We start from the raw sequence: 17,178 nt of genomic DNA, 5'->3' as shown, positions 1-17,178 counted from the left end.
GCTTTCGAGATTAGGCTTAGGCTTAGGCTTAAGGGTTTAGAGATTAGGCTTAGAGTTTAAGAGATTCAAGAGCTTGAGATAGGATTCAAAGCTTGGATTATGAGAGATTAGGATTAGGAAAACTTGGCTTAGCTCGTGAGAGATTAGAGATTACGCTTGAATAAAGAATCTTAAGAAAATCCTGGTTGATGATTGCTTAAGCTTGACTAATGAAGGTGAGGCTAGGATTAGAGGGCTTAGGAATATGGCTAATGAGTTTGAGAAGCTTTGGCTTGGCTTATTGAGGGTGTGATTAGGCTTCGGCTTCCATTAGTATAGGGAAGCTTCCATGAAAAAAAAAGCTTGGGCCTTGGCTTAGCTTCTCTAGGAAGAGAGAGCGCTCCTAATGAAAGAGGTTCCCCCAAAAAAAATCACACGAGCGAGTCTCATGGAGAGCCCTCCTTTTCTTTTATACCTTGCATGAGCTTTTCTTGCTAAAAGGGGCCTAGGCCGAATTAGCCATGTTGCTAATGGGTACCCCCCCGATGATGTGGCAAGCAGATTTGGAGTTGCACAAAACCCGCCGCAAAAAGCACCGAAAAGGATTGCGTCATCATGACAGGCAACTTCCGTTTCATGGCAGAGCACGTCCAAGATCTCGTGCGGCCACTGAGAGCCTTTCTCTCCCTGCGCAGTCCCGTTTTCGCTGCACGTCATCTCCTCCTCTTTATTCTTTGGTTCACACTTACCTCTTTAAAATAGGGTTTTATTGTATCGGGCGCCATTTGGTTTGGGTTTGGGCGGGTGGCCATTAAATGAACGTTTGGGCATTGGGCGGCCAAGACTCTTGCAAGGGCACCACATTTGATTTACATCTCGAGCCCGGACCACGGCAATGCTAAGCACGACTCTTCGGCCGGCTCTCAAAGGGCTTCATTGGGTACCACATTTGATTTAGGTCTCGACCAAAGCATCGCCAAGCACCACATTCTCTCCAACAGCCCACAATCGTGTTAGCATTTTCCCACAACCATCGCATTCCAAAACCCTTGCTGTAGCTCAAAATTCCAAAATTGCATACCGACAGAGCGGACTAGATTGATACGGAACCGACCCCTGGTGAATCTTTATTGGCGGCCAATATCTTGGCGACCGAGACTCTGATCACTGATCTGAAAAGACCAATGCGCTCCTCAGAGTGATCACTTCAGGCCCATACATTCATTTCAATTCTTTATCTGCCATTTCAAATCTTTATCGGCCAATATCTTGGCGATCAGGACTCTGATCACTGATCTGAAAAGACCAAAGCGCTTCTTAAAGTGAGCACTTCAGGCCCATACATTCATTTCAATTCTATCACCCTAGCTGCAGTTGTCCAATCTGGCACTTATCTGCAATCGACTTGAACTTTAAACTGCCATAACTTCTTCACCGTAGCTCCAATCGACAAGCCGTAAAGACAATCCAATAGAGCACATCGAGCACTGCCGTTCTAGGTCACAATATCCCATACGTGCCCACTTCAAGGATAACACGTTTTAGCATCATTAAGGCATGTTTTAACCCTTTCAGTTGCATTTGACATACATTCAGCATTGAACTTGGCCTGTTACCAGGCCTTAATCACTATTGATTAAACATATAAGCTTCAAAAAAACTTGATGTGCATTTTTCTGGAGTTTTTCTTAGCATGGGAGCGGAGCTGCACGACATCGTGTAGCTATCCCTATTGGCTCGTTGACCAATTTTAATTATAGCTTTCAACAGAGGTGGCCAATGACAAGACTTAAATAGCCATGCGCTATAGCTCCACTTTCTCCACGCCTTCCACCAAAAAGTTGTACTCAATGTCTTGATTGCATCTATGTGTCATGGATCCCCGAACATCCCTTCTCTATGGGTGTAAGCCATCTTTTGCGTGTAAGATACCTTGCCATTTGTATAATTGTATAACTGTGTACACACTTTATTAAAGAAATTCATGAACTCATTATTAGTAGATTGATTGTGCATTTAAAACTTAGGATCCAACATAAAGCCTGTCCCATGTAAATAGGTGCATAATTGATCCCAACATTTCTCAGCAGAAGAGACCATCATATTTTTCACTTGTGTTGCAATGGGCGTACTCTCCTTCAAGTTGCAAACAACCTCATGCATGTACCAAAAGACCCGTCCAAATATGAATGCATCTTTATCAACCAAGTGTACTAGATGCATGAAAGGCTCTATAACAATGACAAACAATTTCATATTTCTCCAGAATACTCAAGAGTCACAAGCTAAACGCACTTGGTGGCTATTGGCGCATAGCAAAGGTATTTGCCAATCCAAATACGCCATCGTCTATCTGTGATTGTTTCACAAAGGCCGTTGTAAAGTGAGCATCAGTAAAAAGCATGCTTTCTAATGAACTTGAGCTCACTAACGATACTTTTTTAAAGTCCTTGAGAAGAAAATTTAAAGTGTGGGCAATACATTGAACCCACGTAAGCTCAGGATACTTTTTTAGATTGCATGCCCCTACACCTTTGTAGTTAGATGCATTGTCTGCACGATAGTTATAATGCAAACAAAGAAAAGGAAACATTATAGGGTGGAGAGGAGTTGATCCATTTGTGCGTGCAACGTGAATATGATGGAATTGTTGTTGATAGCACGTTTTTTCTTTGAGTAGGCTTTGTAAATTGTGTGCCAACCACACCTAGAGCTAACGTGTCATCTACTAATTTTGTTTTGGAGTAGGAAATATACTAGCTTTGCATGAACCACCTTGCATTTGGTTAAAATTTCTAGACATTACAACAAGAAGCATGACTTGCAGCAAAAAAATAAATATAAAGTTGCCCACAAAAATATAAACATAAAGTTGCTCACAATTGTGTGGTTTGCAAATATTGTTTTTAGCACAAGAATATACATTGGGAAGCTATAGAAGAATGAATGGTATCATGATATTGAAATAAGCTAGAGCTTGTGGGAATTGAAGAGGAGGGAGGCCAAGAGGGCTAATATGAGTAACGTCAAAGAGGGCTAATATGAGTAACGTCAAAGCCATTAATATTAAGCTTCTAGCTAGAGGAAGAAGAGCTGGTGCTGGTAGAGGGCCACGGTAGCAGTGGAGTTGAGGAAGGTGATGATGCCATAGCCGCGAGCGCCGCAAAAGTCGCCGGTGCCACCGACAATGGCGATCTCGTTAGTGCCCGCAATGATAAGGCCTTGGAGGCTGAGGGTACCATTGAGGGAGCCGTCAGCGTAAGAAAGGACCTCCACTTCCACGCCATGGAAGTCGGCGGTGGAGCTGGCCTGGACAGCGTAGCCGCGCATGGAGCCTAGCAGGAGGGAGGAGGGGTCGGCGCTCTCGGTGACGTTGAAGGCAAAGAGTTGCGTTTGGCCGAAGGTACCAGTGGAGCCGGAGGAGTCGATAGGAGTAATGAGGGTGCCTAGGTCAGGCAGCCCGAAGCCCATGTGCACGTAGTATTCCAGCGACACCCTTCAACCTTAGCTACAATATGTTAGCTAGGTGGTTTCAAAGCGAGCAAATCAACCTAACACAAGAGCCAAAAGGGAGGTTTCACGTACGTGTACCTAATTCAATATTAGTACTAGGGAGGTTTCACGTACGTGTACCTAATTTTTTACCCCTATATATGGACCCTCTTTAAAATCTACCTTTTCTATCTTCTAGAAAACCCCCACTATACACTTACGTGAAACCATCTGGTAAACCTTGGTGACTACCTTGGGATAAGAGCACCTCATGCACAAGGCCTTGTCATCATAGACATCTATAGTCCAACAAGACCACCTCTGTCCCTCTTGCTCACAAGATGGAATCCCTTCCTCAAAGGCGCCTCACCCTCTGCTTGCTCACGGACCAGGGTCTGTTCTCAAAAGGGGGAGCTCTCCTTATCCTCCTCAAACTCTAGCTACCCACGCATCTCCTCTCTTCTCATGTTGGACCCCTACAATTGTTGTCCCTCCTCTTAATTGTTTCTCTAGATTTGTTTTATCTTTGCGTTGGTAGTCTAATTAGTGCTTGCCACTTGGTGACGCATGTTTTACCACTTTTGTAGATGATGCAAATTGTAAGGTTTGGACATATCCTTTAACACTAGGTTGGTAACCTAACAGAACATAAAAGTGTCCTTTTAGGGTTTTGAAAAAAACCTCCAAAACCATAGTAGATCCACTCATTTTGTAAAATCCTTTCATGAGGTTATAGTTCAAGGCCTACTTTACATGGAAAAAATAAGAAACTTGTAAAATTTCTCATCTTTTGGTCACACCAAGCCTTCAAAGTTGATGGACCAGTACATTTTCATCAAAACAGTCATTTCTTACGTTTTGTTGCATAAAAATAAGATTAGGGATTTTTGTAGGACTTGAGATAAATTCCCTAGTTAACTTCAATGGGTTGTTGATCAGAACATATAATTGCTTCTCACTCACTATTTTTTGTTTTGCCAAAAGAAATAGGTACAAAAAAGTTGAGTTTTTACCATTCTGCAAACCTATCATCAAAGTTTCTATAGCCACGCTCAATACAAATAATATATGCATGTTTTCTTAGTTCCCTATTGTCCTTTAGGTTCATAAGGAGCCATGGAGCATGTCAAAAGAATAATACATCTCTTACCAAGGGGAATCTTGGGGACAAAGATGAAGTGCTAAATACAGCAAACATGAAAAAACTGGGCTCAACATTATGAGTTGTAGAATCCCATAGAAACTATTCAATATCTAGCCAAATTTGATCCTTATGACTAGATATGGTTACTACCTACAAAATGCATATAGTTGTCACAAGAAACGAACAATATTGAAAAAGCTATACTTGATATACTAGAATGTTTCATTTTCTTCTGTAACTGAAAAAATCAACCATCATTGTCTACTATGCAAAATAGGGTATTAGGTGCCCCAAAACTCAAGGAATATTAGCTTTATGTTACAATATGCGACATAGAAAATCAAAAATGCATTTGGATATCATGAAAGCCACCAAAAAAATCATAGAGGAGCTAAAATTAGCTAAAAAACAGGATTTGACAATTTTTGTAATTTGGTCATAACTTACAACTTTAACATTTATTTCTCCCTAGAAGCATCGGGACATGTTGAGGACTACTAAAGATAGTTCTCTAGCATTATAGACCTCACAAACATGAATTCTAGAGTGGTATAGTTGCAAAAAGTTAAAAAAAGCAAAAAATAGGACCCGTTTTTTCACACAGTTTAGGTTGTGAAATGTTGTGCAAGGACAAGGTTAAAGATGGAATTGATATTCCAAAAAAAATTCGAATTTTTTTCAGCTCATGAGACAATTTTCTAGACAGATAGCACCTCAAAATCCATTTTGAAACTCTTGACATAATTCAAGGAAAATGGTCACTTAACAGAACATAAAAGTGTCCCAGGACATAAAAGTGTCCCATTACCAACCTAGTGTTAAAGATAAATTGTGCGTGCAACGTGAATATGATGGAATTGTTGTTGATAGCACGTTTTTTCTTTGAGTAGGCTTTGTAAATTGTGTGCCAACCACACCTAGAGCTAACGTGTCATCTACTAATTTTGTTTTGGAGTAGGAAATATACTAGCTTTGCATGAACCACCTTGCATTTGGTTAAAATTTCTAGACATTACAACAAGAAGCATGACTTGCAGCAAAAAAATAAATATAAAGTTGCCCACAAAAATATAAACATAAAGTTGCTCACAATTGTGTGGTTTGCAAATATTGTTTTTAGCACAAGAATATACATTGGGAAGCTATAGAAGAATGAATGGTATCATGATATTGAAATAAGCTAGAGCTTGTGGGAATTGAAGAGGAGGGAGGCCAAGAGGGCTAATATGAGTAACGTCAAAGAGGGCTAATATGAGTAACGTCAAAGCCATTAATATTAAGCTTCTAGCTAGAGGAAGAAGAGCTGGTGCTGGTAGAGGGCCACGGTAGCAGTGGAGTTGAGGAAGGTGATGATGCCATAGCCGCGAGCGCCGCAAAAGTCGCCGGTGCCACCGACAATGGCGATCTCGTTAGTGCCCGCAATGATAAGGCCTTGGAGGCTGAGGGTACCATTGAGGGAGCCGTCAGCGTAAGAAAGGACCTCCACTTCCACGCCATGGAAGTCGGCGGTGGAGCTGGCCTGGACAGCGTAGCCGCGCATGGAGCCTAGCAGGAGGGAGGAGGGGTCGGCGCTCTCGGTGACGTTGAAGGCAAAGAGTTGCGTTTGGCCGAAGGTACCAGTGGAGCCGGAGGAGTCGATAGGAGTAATGAGGGTACCTAGGTCAGGCAGCCCGAAGCCCACGTGCACGTAGTATTCCAGCGACGTTGGCATGATGCTCCAGTCGGGTACTCTCGCCGCCCCAGCTGCTGCAGGCATTTGCACCATCATCATCATCGTTATCATGACTGCTGTGCTTATTAGAGCGCTCCCCTTCGATGACGCCATATCCTCACGCAGATGAGCGCCTTATTAATATTGCTATTGTTAGCTTCGCCTGCAGTGAGTAGAAATATGTGCCGCTGTGTGTGTGTGTGTGTGAGAGAGCCGTGTGTGTGGAGAGAGAGCGGGAACAAGATGAATCGAAGAGAAGGGAAGATTTGACGTCGTTGGTGCTGTTCGCCACTCTTTATATCCTTTATCCATCCGCGACTTCTTCGCCTGTTTTGTTGACTTGGACCTGGCAACAACCAGGACAATGCTTTTGGTATTAACGACTTCCCTTTCGACCTTCTAGACTTGTATTAAGCCTAGCACATTAAATTACCGGCCAAGATGAGGATGGAAGAACACGTTAAATTACCACCATATTTTTTTCAAAGCTCCACATAGAGATACCCTCTCCCTTCAAAACACAAGAATCGACACCCTTCAACCTTAGCTACACTATGTTAGCTATGTGGTTTCAAAGCGAGAAAATCAAACTAGCACAAGAGCCAGAAGGAATTCAATATTAGTACTAGGGAGGTGTCACCTACGTGCACCTAATTTTTTACCCCTATATATGGGACCCTCTGTAAAATCTAGCTTTTCTGCCTTATAAAAACCATCTGGTAAACCTTGGTGACTACCTTGGGATAAGAGCACCTCATGCACAAGGCCTTGTCATCATAGACATCTACAGTCCAACAAGACCACCTCTATCGCTCTTGCTCAGAAGATGGAATCCCTTCCTCAAAGGCGCCTCACCCTCTGCTTGCTCACGGACCAGGGTCTGTTTTCAAAAGGGGGAGCTCTCCTCATCCTCCTCAAACTTTGGCTACCCACGCATCTCCTCTCTTCTCATGTTGGACCCCTACAATTGTTGTCCCTCGTCTTAATTTTTTCTCTAGATTTTTTTTATCTTTGTGTTGGTAGTCTGCGTGCTTGCCACTTGGTGATGCATATTTTACCACTTTTGCAGATGATGCAAATTGTACGGTTTGGACATATCCTTTTAAAAAAAAATAAAAGGTGATGCCTTAGAGAGATGGATTTCATTTGCACAACATTGGTGAGACATGATGGTTAAGTGCATACGAACTGATAATGACTTCAATGACTTCAACCATTTTTGTGATACACATGGCATAAGGAGAGAAAGACCATATTAGGTATTTTGGTAAAAATCTCACATTATGGGAATCTCCAAATTGACAAAATTCATGTAATTTGAGAATTTTTCACTTAAAGTGGTTAGTAAATAAAGGTGTGTGGTTAGTAAATAAAGTGAAAATCTCATAGGATTGTGGTGTTGATAAACACCAAAAGTCAAGAGGATGTACAACACATGGATTTGAATAATAACTACGAATTACATAAAACAAAGGAAGATACAAAAAGGATTTTGTTTACAAATTGACTAGTATAGTCACAATAGAAGCTCCACATAATTCTACTCCACATTTGATACCATATCTGAACTTTGATCCAAGTGTGGTTGATGTGCACGAGTGAGGCCTTCTTTGGCTTTTAGAGCATGCCTTTCTGGAATCTTGATTTTAGAAATTGGTCCTTCTTTGTTGCGTCTCCAGGACCAAACAATTGCATCTACAGTTTCCCACACTTCTGGGTCCTTATAGTTGACAGCCCAATAACCCTTCCAACAATTACTGTAAGCTTGAGTATCTGTCATCCCACTTTTTCTCGCGCAAGGTGCCCAATATTGAATCAAGAGTTTTCTATAGTTTGGTGATGTAGGCTCATTATCAATGTCAGATAAAGCCATTGCAAGCCACACTGGATAGATTTCTGTGTCACTCGGAACAAGCATAAGAAAGTCACCTTGGTGCACATCAAACATAGGGTCAAAATCTTCCCTTGGCCTATCTCGTTGAGGCCCACAAAAATGATCGTTCAACTCTTCAAGGCCTAGGAATCTTTCTGCTCCTTGTTGCAAATTCATTGTAGTGCTTTGTAGGTGAGAATATTCTTGAGTTTTTGGCCAAAACATTTCATACAAGACTCCCTCTGATATGATTTCTTTTCCAATCTCTTCAATTACCTTACTCCAATAATCTATCACGGGTCTATAATATCGCGGAATACTTGAATCATTCCCTAAATTTTTCCAAAATTTTATATAGTTCTTTAGCCCCAAAATGACTTCTTCGTGGGCCTTGACATACTCCGCCATTTGTACTAGAGGTGGATCTCCATGTGGTAACATTGGCTTGTCTTCTGTGTCTGTTTTCCAAAGGCAAATACTTCCACTCCAACTTGATACACCTACATGTGCCTTATATTGCATCATTGGTGTCTCATCCTGCATAAAGAACCTGAACTGAAGCGGTTTGGAATGTCCAACAAGTATGTCTTGTCCATCACAAAGATAGCCATCACAATATTGCTTGAAATCGGGGATCTTTGTGAGAAAAAATGGAGCTAGAGATGAAGATGAGCTGTTTCATAATGTATCCATCAAATGTGGAAAAGTATAGGTTTGTGTAACTCTCAACTTCTCTGAAAACCTACTAAACATGGCGTCTATGTTCTCATGTGTATGCCCAACCATTAAAAATCCCAGCTGGATGGTTTTGAAAACACCCCTTGCAAAAATCATTGACAAATAGGCAAATAAGTATCGATTTTTGTTTTCCCCTGCACAATTATCCAATTGTAGCAACACGTTCTCAGGCAACCTGCGAAATGCTGACCCCAATTCCTCTTCTGCAATTTCTGACGACTGCACAATGGGCTCTTTTCCATCACTCAAGTTATGGTAGTCCAAAGCATCCCTTGAGTTCAAAGCATGTAGTAGTGAAATATTGCTCCTTGGAAGTCCATTTGTTACTAGATCACCAAGAGGATGCTTATCTATCCTCTCTAGGTTATGTAAACAATTAGCAATTGAGCCAATTGTAAGATTTGGATCAGCTGGCCACAAACCATTCAAGAAAAAGTGTTCGTAATGACCTTCTCCATGTCCATGAGTGATCATGCCAATCAATACCACCTGCATATTATATCCTGAATCCACACCCTTCGGAACAATGCGTAATTTAGGAATGGCAGTCTTCTTTTGATCCATCTTATCATGGATTATGCATACATATTTTTGTGGTTGAGTTTCTGAATACGTGCGCCATGCATAATATAGGCTTCTGCAACTCTTTTGTTGTGCCATGTGAACTTCTCTCTCCCTCAAGAGAAGAGCTCTCTCTTCAAGAGAAGGTTTAGCTTCTAACCTTGCCTTGATTGAGCTACAAATATTGCACTTAGAGAACTCACTTGTCTTTGTTAAAGTGACATGTGGGTACTCTTTGTTACAAATTCTACCAAAAGAAGATTGGGATAGATTCTTATCATAGCCCATTTGGTCAAGTGTCGTGTTGATTTCACATAAAATATCCACTTGTTTGTATGTTGATGGAATCACCAATTGAGTCTCTCTTGAGCCATCTAGCAGTGTTCTACTTCTATGTGGCATCTTCTCAGAGTTGTTTTTCACAAACTCATTTAGTAGTGCTCTTGCTAAACTAGTATGTTGAAGTCCCCTTCTCAATGTACATGTGTTCCCATGTACATATTGGCGCACACCATTTTCAAATTTCTCCTTGTATCGATAAAATGATGTTGACGAAGGAAATTTGGAATGGCTAGAGAGAGAGAGAGAGAGAGAGAGAGAGAGAGAGAGAGAGAGAGAGAGAGAGAGAGCTATCACTATGAATGACGCATTAACCTTAGTGTGTGTACAAGGAATGGATAACTTCAAGCACTCCCAACACAAATAGCATGTAGATTACTAAACAACAACTCAAGAATTAGCCAAAATCACATCAAGCACTCTCACACACACATAAAAGATTTCTCTTAATTAACATAAGTAAGAGGAGGGGAGGTTACTAGCATAAAACAATTTGCACTCTAGAATTTGCAAGAATAGAGTGAATGAATGAGCTTTATGGGCTCATGGTGAGTGATACAAAGACTCAATGGGGCTGAGGGAGACTTGAAATTACAAAGGGGGGGGGGGGGGGGGGGCTCTTTATATAGGAAAGAGAGTGATTAGGAGTGAGGTTAAGATCCAAGTGCAATTTTTACAAATGAAGCTTGATTAGGGACATTCAACCAATGAAGAAGCTCCTTCCAAGTGATTTGTTGACCAATTTGCAACTAATTGGCTCCATCATCACTTGTGTTGTCTTCACTCCTTCCTCCATAGCTTGAGTCCAAGAGCTTGCTTATTTTAAAATGTAAAGAATCTACATAATATCAATACATATCTAGTAATAATAGAAAGGGGTTGAATGAGAACTTATGAATTACAACAAGATTAAGCATGATTTGAGAGGTGATTAGAAGAGGAATTTGTGATGGTTTTTTGAGCTTGAGAGAGAGGAGGAAGGAGGGGAGGGTGAGAAGACTAATGGCTTATTTTTAGAGAAGGACTCAATGTGGAAAAGGAAGGGTGTGTGTGTAAAGGTAGAGGGGGTGGTCTCCACCATAGTTGAAAAAACTGGCGTCTGCCATTTTGGCCATATCTCCTAGACCGTAGATGCAAAAATTATGAAAAAAAATATGGTCAGAATCTCCAGCTTATCACCTACAACTTTGATGAAGACAACTTTTCTTGGATCGGAGTGGAAGTATTTTTTAAAAATCCAGCAAAATCATGTGTTTGTTTCCTTCCTTTACCAAGTCTTCCACCTGGGTCCCATCTGTTTGAATCATCATATGGCTCCAAAGACATGATGATATGAGCCACTCATGACCCTTGAATCATGGGTGCATGGCTCCACAAACACATCATATCTTTTCTTTTCACATTTACATATTTTCCCTTCCCTTTACCACTAGGTTCTCCCTTTCACCTCCGGTGAACTAGTCAAGGAAAAATTCCCATCAAATCATTTTTTGAATTTTTCCAAGAGGTTGTTCTCACTATTTCTTTTATTGTAAACCTCTAGAAGCAACGAAAACCAACAAAATATAGTAAACAAAAATTTGTGATAGGCTCGGATCATAGCCCCCCCAAACCAGGCTAGGGGTATTTATGCCTCTAGCCTACTTTCTTTGATCTTGGGCTGACCTTATTTTGATGTGTTAAGGCTTTAGACGCCATCCATTTGTCCTGGTCTTGTGCACTTTACCATCAATGTCTTGAAGTCTGTAAGAGCCATTTTTGAACTTTTTGGTGACCAAGAACGGGCCTTCCCATCGAAAAAGAAACTAATTTCCATCCTTACGAGTGTCATATCGAAGCACCAGAGATCCCTTTTTGATGTCTTTGGATGCTAGCTTTTTGTTGAACTTTTCTCTGCGCTTCTCTGCTTCTTGAGAATAGTGGTTGATGGCTTCTTCACGATCCAATTGCAGCCTCTCTAGATCCATGATCCTTTGATGTAATTTCTCCTTTTGAGAGCCTACCTGGCTACCCAATATTCGAAGACTTGTTAACTTCACTTCAATGGGCAAAAGCGCCTCCTTTCCATAAACCAGATGAAAGGGTGTGTACCCTCGTGTGGTTTTGAAGGAGGTTCTATAGGCCCATAGAGCTCCATTCAGGTGTTTGTTCCAATCTTGGCGCCTGGCATGTACCTGTTTGGTGAGAATTTTGCAAATGATTCCATTTACCTTTTCCACCAAGCCATTGCACTGAGGGTAGTAAGGAGTAGAGTGTTGATGCTGAATATTTAACTTCTGCATGAGTTCTCCTACCAAGTCTGCTCTAAACCCTGGTCCGCTATCAGATAGTATTTCAAGAGGGGTGCCAAACCGGCAACAGATGTGGTCAAAGATGAACTGACTCACATCCTTAGTAGTAATTCTATTGGTCGGCATAGCCTCAGCCCATCTAGTCATGTAGTCTACTCCCATGATGATGTACTCTTTACCTGACTGAGTGTGTGGTAGAGGCCCTATGGAATCAATTCCCCACTTCTCAAAGGGCCCATATACCTTTATTGGGTTCTAAGGTTCAGCTATGAGCCATCGTGGTCCAGCTTTCTGACATTCATCACATGTTTGACACCAGTATTTGACATCACGATGAAGACTTGGCCAAGTAAACCCAGCTTGTATAACCTTTCTACTAGTGATGTCGTGTGTAAAGTGTCCTCCGCACATATCATCGTGACAAGATTTTCAAATCTCTTCAATTTCACTCTTCAAAGGCACTCTCCTAAGCACACCATCCTTACCAAGACAATCCAAGTTATCATTTACTATGCGATATCTGGTAGCCTTCCTAGCTAACCATTGCCTTTCCCCTGCATTCAAGTGTTTAGGAGCCTCTCCTTGCTCTAGAATGTGCATAATATCTTCTAAGTCCTCCTTGCCTTGCTGAAGTGGAAGTTTGATGGCCACTACTCCCACTATTGACTCATTTAACTTCGATGATGCTAGGTGGTCTGCATCCTTGTTCTGGTCTCTTGGCACATGATGTACTTGTGCCTCCCTAAATCTCCTCACAAGAGCTTTGGCTTCTCTCATTTTAGTAGAGAGACTGGCATTTTTGCAAGCCCATGTACCTTGCATTTGCCTTATGGAGTGGACATCTTCTAGAGTGATCCCTTCACCATGGATCCTCTCTCCGAATGGAGATAAGACCACGATGCCTGCAGCCGCCTTATCCTTGGTTCTCTTGTATGCTCCATCAAAGTAGAGGCTATAAGCATTGACCATAGCCTCTAGAGCTGGACGTGGTGGAAGTTCCTTTCTCTTCAAATGGAAAACTTTTTCATAGCACTTGTTTGTTAAAATGTCGACTAAGCATGCTCGAGTTGTTCTTTCAACCTGTATTGTATCATCAAACTCTTGAAGTCGCACCACCCACTTTGCTATTTTGTCAGAGATTTCCATATGTTGTAGTGCATAGGGAAACATATCCTCCACAGTGATAATTACAAACCTCTTCGGCAGCAAGTATGGCCAAAATTTGGTTACCGCAAACATGAGAGCTAACACTAGCTGTTCCATGAGGGTGTAGGCCTTCTCACTGTTTTCCATGAGGCGGCTAGCAAAATACACAGGCCTCATAAAGGATGTTTTTGGATCTTTTTGTAGGAGGGCAGCACCAATGGCCTCTTCTCCCACACTAGGGTTTACAAAGAATGTTTCTTCCCCAACAAGGTTGGAGGATTACAGGGAGTAACCCTAACATTTTTTTATCTCTCTAAAATGCCCATCACTTTCTTCACTCCAAACAAGCGTCTCTTGACGAGTCAGCTGTTGTAGAGGAAATATCACTTGGGAGAGTAAGTGTATGAATCTACTCAAATATCTTAGCTTTTGCAAGAAAGATATTAATTGTTTGATGGAAGTTGGGGAAGGTAGTTTTAGCAATGTTTCTATCTTTTCAGGATCTACCTCGATTCCATCAATGGACACTACATGCCCCAATAGTGTAACCTTGCTTTCCCCAATGTGACATTTTTCCTTGTTTAGTTGTCCACCCAGCTTAGCTAAACGAGTAAATCCTTCATCAATCTTGCCGAGATGCATACTTTTGGAGCTATAAATACAAAAGTCATCTATGAAAACCCTTATGGACTTACCAAAGTAAGGTTGGAAGACCATGTTCATGAATCGGTGAAAGGTGGCTGGAGCGTTGGTGAGACCAAAAGGCATGACTCAAAATGCAAAACAGCCCCATGGTGTGATGAAAGTAGTCTTTTTCTGGTCCTCCTCTACAATGAGTATTTGAAAGTAGTCGGAGTAGCCATCACACACTGTGTATCACTCATGGCCTGCTACTTCATTTAGAATCTCATCTTGAAATGGGAGAGGGAAGTGGTCCCTCTTTGTTGCAGCATTTAGTGGCTTGTAATCCACAAACACTCGCCATTTACCATTCTTCTTTGGCCTCACCATTACTGGGGAGACCCATTCTCAATCTTCTACTGGGTATATGAATCTTGCTTCTAAGAGTCTCTTCACCTCGGACAACAGTGCATTTTGTTGTACAACTCCTAATCTTAGTTTTTGTACTACGGTCTTGCTCCCTTCTTTTAGATGGATATGATGCTTCATTGCAGTGACACCTGTAATGTGAGTGTAATCAGAAATAAACAATGATGCATGCTTCATGAGAACATTTACATAACCCTCCTTTTCTTCTTCCTTTATATCCTTGGATAACATCTTCTCTAGGCTGGCATCCCACACATTCTCCATTTGGATCCTTGGGTTGTCTTTTGATGAGGTAGTTTCCTTTATGGTGACGCCCATAACTTCGAGAGTGCTATCACTCTCTTCACTTGAACTCTCTTCCTCGTCCATGGATGAGGAGCATCCACTTGAGCTCCACTCATCAGCTGACGTCTCTAGTTCAAGGTTCTCTTGTCGCCCATTCTTCAAGCTATAAAACGCCTTCCGACTATGGCCACCCATGCGAGGCCTCAACTCCTAGTCTCCTGTTGCCCAATCTTGCCTAGCTCCTATACCCATGAGCCAAGGTCGTCTTAAAATAAGGGGGTATCCTTCTCGCTTTACTAGCATCACATAAGCATCAACCTTTGTAGTGATTCCAAAAACCAAAACTCTCAAAGCTTTCACTACACCCACACAAGTGACAGAGACATTATTGGCCATTTTTGCCCTAAAGTTTGATGATTCCATTACCTCTAAACCCAATTGATGCATTAGATTTTCTGTCATGACACAAACCTCTGCTCCATTGTCAATGTAAGTTTTTGGAATCCATTGTCCCTTGATTTGAGCCTCCACCAAAGGAACTATATCCTTGAGACCATATGCTTTGATTACACTTACTAGCTTACTTCGCTTTGGCCTCGTGTTCACCATTTTTGACCATTGTCGTCGCAGCTTTGGGGAGATATGAAGTAGTTGTGGCCAAGTAATCTTTGGTCCTTGAGAACTCACATCAGCTATCAAGTCATAAGGTTGTGTCCAAGATCCCATAGGGAATCAGAGATGTCAATTTGAGACCTAGTACGGGTCTTTCTCTTCTTGGCTTCATCTTTAGTTGCCCGAGATGTACTTGCTTCATTGCTTGCGTCTTTGCTTGTTTCTTTACTTACTTCATCTTAGACACACACACGCTTGATAGGCATTGTAGCCACTTCATCTATCTTCATCTTACCTTTAACTATTTCTTCCTTGTTGCTTCTGCCCTTGACGACCTCCTCCATCCTTATGATGCTCACATTTGGTTGAGTAGCAGGGGCTTGAGCTTGAGCACGAGGTGGCTGCAAAATTTGAGGTTGCGGTTGCTCTTGTGCTTGAGCTCTAGCACGGGGAGGACTTACTTGTTGTCGAGGACCTCTGACAGGGTAGCCATATCTTCTGGGATGAGGGCAATTATACATGCCATGGCCATTTTCCCCACAATTGTAACACAACATTTCCCTTGCTTGACGTCACATTGGTGGCCGATTCCCACCATTCCCCGCAATAGGCCTTCTTGCACCTTGCACAAGATTTACTCTCAAACCCTCTAGCTGGTTTGTGAGATTGTTTATTTGTTGGAGCATATCTTCTGGTTGACCTCTATTGAGGTCTGGTGCATTAGGAACATTTGGAGGTACGTGAGAAGCTTCCATAGTTGTGATATTGCCTCCCAAAGCTAGCTGGCCAGCTTGGGCTTGATAGAGAATATTTCTATTCTCTTCCCTAGCAATTCTTAAGGCATCTTCAAAAGTATTTGGAAATTTTCTCTTTACCTTCTCCCTTAGCAAGGGGTATAAACTTGAGATAAATCGATCCTTTTGGAGGCAATTGGGAGCTCGCTCACCAGGGTTTAGTGATTCTGACCATTGCCCCCAAAGTTTCAGAAAACCTTCATCATAGGTTGCATAACCATGAGGGTCAACTTGATGAAGGGCCAGAAGCCATTTCCATAGTTCTTCTGCCGAATTGTCTCGTTGAAATCTTCGTAGGAAATCCGCCTTCAATCCCTCCCAATCAGCTCTTTGGGTTGGATCTAGAGCTTGGAACCATACTCTAGCTTCTTCTTTGAGCACCAAAGGAAAAGCTCTCAATTTCAATGCTTCGTCATCCCTCCTAGAGACAAGGAAAGCCATCTCCAAGTTATCCAAAAAATCCCTAGCCTTCCTCTCAATACAGCACAAAGATGAAAACGTCTAGGCCCAAATCATATCTTATTAAGGGTAGAATAAATGGATTGATAGATGCATTAATCTCAGCTAGACGATGAGGGCCTAGTAAGTTCCTTATGATGTTTTGGAACCTAAGCTTTGTGCTAGCTATTATATGCACAGTTTGTCTAGCAAGAGGTTGGAAAGGTCCATATAAATCCCTATGATTCATGGAGTATGCTTAAAGCAAGATGAAGATGTGAACATCAAAAGATACATTATACTCCAAAATAGGAAATATTATAGGGTCAGGGGACAACAATATCTCTCTCAACCTCTCAGCTCCAAAATAGAAGACCAATCTTTGTTGGAAAAAAATCTTTCTATCAATACGCACATTCACCCTAATATTATGAACTGATTGAAAGTTCTAGAAAATGGGATTGTTCATTGGTGCATTAAATACAAACTTCCATGAAGCACTTCATTGAATTTGAGCTCTCTTGGATCCCACCATTTGAGAGATGCGAAGAATTTACTCACCAGTGATTAGCCTAGCTTTGGTGTGACCATCTTCAGCTTTGTAGAGTTCATAGGGTTCAATGGCTACCCTCTCAACCACCTTGAGCCTTCTTGCTAGTAGTAGTTGGAGTGCATCACCATATGTAGCCTCTTGCCAATACCACACCCCATTGATGTGTAGACCC

Source organism: Adiantum capillus-veneris, chromosome 1, assembly GCF_014529385.1.
Source record: "Adiantum capillus-veneris isolate H3 chromosome 1, ASM1452938v2, whole genome shotgun sequence".
In the NCBI taxonomy this organism is placed as follows: Eukaryota; Viridiplantae; Streptophyta; class Polypodiopsida; order Polypodiales; family Pteridaceae; genus Adiantum; species Adiantum capillus-veneris.
This window is presented reverse-complemented; position numbering follows the sequence as displayed.